We start from the raw sequence: 4,931 nt of genomic DNA on the forward strand, positions 1-4,931 counted from the left end.
TCTTAGGTAGTTCAACACCACCCACACACATATCTAATTTATGCTATTAAGAGTAGTAACATGCATGTTAATATCTTAAAATCTTATGCTTCGATATGTTGTACGTTTTATTCATTCTGTACTTGAAAATAAACTCTTAACTGCTTAGAATATTATTAAATATAGCCCACCCTCTGGGTTGGTCAGGAATCTGAGATTTGTAAGGGTAGTCCCATTAGTTGGGCCGCCCTATGACTAGACTGACTGGTGCGGATGGACTCGAATGGGCGACAGTGGTAGGACTACATGAGTTGCTTGCACCCAATGTCGTGCGTTACTTGTTCGCCTGAATTTGGGTGGTCTAGTCCACTGACTGACCAACCATGCTTGTTAACAATGTTTACTCACGCCCGTCTAGAACTTGGAACACCCCTCACCCACTGACGCCCACTGACAACAATTAAAAACTGATCCATAGTCTTGTGAGCTGGGCATGGTGGAATGGGACACTATGTCTGAGCTGTCGACCTATGCTGGGGTGAAAAGCCTCCCCATAGTGACCGCGAGTGATCCCGCTTCCCAGTACTCCCCACGTGCTTGTAATCGGGGGTGGAGATTCCGATGGGATCAAGGATTGTGGGGTCTTAGGCTCATACGTTTAGGGGTCTTGGCCTCACAAATGGATAAGGGCATTGATATCGTCAAGGTGTACCAATTTCTCCAACCTGCTGAATGAACCGAATTAACTAAATACTCGGTTAACATTATTCATGCATCGCATTAGCTATGATTTGGTGACTTGGCAATTGAGGTCGCAATGAGGAAGTGTTGGTCATGCGTGACTGTGAGACGAAGTCGCTCGAGAGAGTGTTGTAAGTGAGGTCATGCATCATACATAACTCATGCATATGCATTAACAAAGATTAGTTAGTGATTTATGAATTTATGTTTTTCATTAAATTCATCATAGAATTGTTATTTGATGTAACTTATAGCCAATGACACCCATTGAGTTAAGTACTCACTCGCACTCTGGGACGATGTTTTAAAACACCAACCACAAAATGAACTGAAATGTTAATAAACAAATAGGCTACTGATTCAATCCAAAATAAGCAGCTGCCTCCTGGTACGATTCCTCATTGTAAGCTTCCTCCTCGGCCTCCGTCGCCTCCGGCTCCTCTGCGACTCCCTCTGTCCCTATGTCCTCTGTACGGTTGAATATTGATGAATGAGTGGCCAACTCAGTGTGATCTCCAGCTAAGATTACACACTGCCGCCCTAAACAAGGAATAACATAAAAGCATACAGATAATCCAAAATACAGTAGATGCAGTCTTTTTAAATGCATGAATGTATGAATGCAATTGTCGGCCCGGGTAAAACATCCAGACGGCCTATGTCCCGGGGAAAACATCCGGACGGACATTGGGGTCGTCACCCAGGGATAAGACTGGTCATCAGCGCAACATTCAGCGTAATCGCAGGGCATGATAATCTAAGTCAATATCATCGTCGAATGACTGGTCATAAGCGTAACATTCAGCGTAATCGCAGGGCAGAGTGATCTAAGTCATCGAAATATGCCATGCATGTATGACTTGTCACCCATTATTAGTCCATTTGCAACCGACCAATTTAAATAAGCTCACGGTCACTACGGGGAGCACATGGCCCAACATAGGCCGACTAGGGCACAGTGTCCCATTACCACCATCCCACGCCCATGAGACTACCGTCTTAGGGTGTGTGTAGCACCTACTAACATGTGGTCAATCAATTCAATATAAGGGAATACCACCAATGCCGACTAGGGGTGAACGGTTGAAATTACCAAAAGTGGCGATTTAAACATGTCGGCATGAATGATTCAAAAACGAGTAAACATCGGTGTTTCGAAGGGTCATAGAGTCCATCCCAAGTCAGTTAAGGTGAAACCACACATGAATGGTAAACCCCATGGTCAAGCACCACAACCAAAACCTCCATGTTAGGGGCTTACTCATGTCACAACCAATCTAGTTACACCCCAAGCACGGACTCTCCTTTACTAGGACTTCCCATGGAGAGATTTTAGCAGTATGTGTGTCACAGCAACATATATTGCAATATGAAAGAGAAATAAGGTATGACACATGTATTTCTATCAATATATAACAACTGAATTTACATAACATAAAGGACCAGATTATTCACTTAAGCAGTTCAGAGAAATCAAGAATCTAAATAATAGTAAGCATGAGAATTATCATGTTAAATGGATAAATTAAGTGAATACAGTTTATTTCCACACACAATTTATTATTAGTCTAGCTAGCCGTTCACTCTAATAAAGCTACTATTTCTAGTCTAGTTAAGGGTGGAAAACTTAAGGGGAAAGAATCATCACCAGTCAATTCGTAGAATGCTCCTGGGGGCAAGTTTCCTTGGGGAGATGGTGCACTTACACCACTCACGTGACTCCCTGCAATTCATTTATAATAAATACTGAGTCACCAATTTGATCAGATAAAAATAGGTGGAGGGTAGGAAGACCCTGGACCGAGGTTGTCTTAGGCTGTACTCAAGGCAATCAAACTCACTAAGCATAGACCCTTGTTTTTAATTAAACTAGATCCAGTCAGGGCCCACTTGATCACTAGATCAGCCTCACCCTTCTCTTTAGATCCTTAGGACGGGTTCATCACGTAATATACATGTATATATTACATACGTAGCACATAGCATATATATACATATATATATATATGCATACCTTATATATCCGAGGTATGTATCCATGACATATAATGTATACACCAAATACATAACATCTCACGTGGTATACATTGTATATAGTACATATGCATCACACAATGTATCCCTATATCCGTTATGTATATGATATTGCAACCTACAGTACGTACGTACATATATGTGTACTATACATGTATCACACGAGTTTCGTGTGGACGGTGTGGATGTGTGTCCAGGCACACCACATTCAGACCCGGGACGGTCTGTATCCAGCGTGCACAACAGTTGGTCCCACACATGTATGACTCACCATTCAAAAATGAATATACGTGCGTTCCTTCACACTTGTGACATGGGTTCTGAATCCGAACGGTCCATAAGATGTGGAATCCCAAGAAACCCTGGGAGGTAAATTTTCATCCTGATCCAAGATTCGGTGGGCCATAGCAAAGATAAATGCACTTTCAAGGGAAGAAACTATTTGCATTAACCGTGGCCCACCTAAGTTTCGGTTCAACATAAAAATGGGAACCAAGGGGTTTTATGAGGTTCTGCTCCAAGTGGACCATTCAGATTTTACAGATTCATCAGCCATGGGGAGATCTCGAAATTTTGCAGTGGCTTACGTGAACTTACGTATATTCACTCCCTGGCGCATGCATGCAAAGCCAATTCACTTCACGTGTGGGTACTACGTAAACATGGGTGTCAAATCCGAACGGTCCATAAGATATAGAATCTCAAGAAACCTCAGGGCTTGAGTTTTCACCATGACCCAAGATTCTGGTGGGCCATAGCAAGAATAATTTCAACTTAAAGGAAGAAACTGTTTTCATTCCTTGCGGCCCACCGAAGTTTCGGTTCAAAGTAAAATTTGAAACCAAGGGGTTTTATGAGGTGCTGCTTCATGTGGACCATTCGGATTTCCCAGACTCATCATAGCTGATGAGATCTCAACTTTTTGCAATGTGAACTGATTGGCCGAGGAGCTTTAGGCGTCCTCTGTTTCAACGTTGTGGCATTGTACACACCACTTATGCACTTCACAGGAGGGTCCCATGTGATTGGTGGGCCCCAACCCTACTGGGTGGCATGGATGGATGCATACGGTATGTGGGACCCACCTCTTAGGATACATACGTGAATGTACAGCCTACGTTGGCTGCCAACCGACCAGCAGTGGGCTTTTTGAGGGGCGTCCAGCCCAGGGATCTTTGCAATGCCCTTGATGGACGGTTGGGGTGGATCCTGACCTCAGGGTGGGTCTATGACTAGTGCAAGCCACCAGTACATTGGTGGGGCCTACAGTCAGCATAGGGCCCCTGGTTGGTGCAGCCCACTGTCATTTTGGGTGAGGCCCACCTGCAATTTGCAGGGCCCAACACAAGACAGCCCAACAGCCTTCAGACGTGGAAACCGTCTTCCACCTGCATGTTGTTGGAGTGGTTCCTAGCCCTGATTTTCAGCATGAACGTGGTCCGATCTTGACCGTTATTCAATCCCAAGCTGGGACCATTTGGGTCGTGGATCGGCCTCAAGCAGGGCCTGATGAAAACCTTATCTGGAGTCCAACTCGGCAGCAGCTGAAAGAGCTGGTTTCAGTCCATCTTCACCACCATTGACGAGCCATGATTGCTCAATTGGGAAGACAACCATTGCTTGGCTTGTCTTCACACAACTAGGGCTTTTGCTAGGCTTCATTCTCCACTGCCATCAGGGCCCGTAGTCTGTCTGAAACCCAACCATTGTTTGGCCGTTTCCAGCTCCCGAACAGGGTCACCATGAGGCCTGTCTTCAGCCCAAAGCAGAGACAAATCCTATTGTTTTTCTTAACTGTTTCACAACCATTGATTGGCTGGTCTCCAACCCGAACCCGAGCTAGTTTCAAAGCTCTATAGAGAGCTCAAAATAAAGCTCCAAATGGGCCTGTTTGAAGCACGCTTCCTGTTCCAGAACAGAGCTCCACATGACTAACATTTGGTCTTGGTTTTAGCTCAGAACCAAGGCCATTGATTGGCCTAGTTCCTGCTTGAAACAGGGTTTCAGTTGGGTTGGATTTCAACCTGGAACAGGGCCATTTGTTGGCTCAGTCCTAGCCCATAGGGACCCAACATCACTATTTCCTCATACCGTTCCACAGCCATTGATTGGCTTGATCAGGGTCTGAGAATGGGTTGTCTTCTAGCCTATCTCTTGGTCTGATTTTAGCCATTACT

Source organism: Magnolia sinica, chromosome 3 (assembly GCF_029962835.1).
Source record: "Magnolia sinica isolate HGM2019 chromosome 3, MsV1, whole genome shotgun sequence".
NCBI classification, from domain to species: domain Eukaryota; kingdom Viridiplantae; phylum Streptophyta; class Magnoliopsida; order Magnoliales; family Magnoliaceae; genus Magnolia; species Magnolia sinica.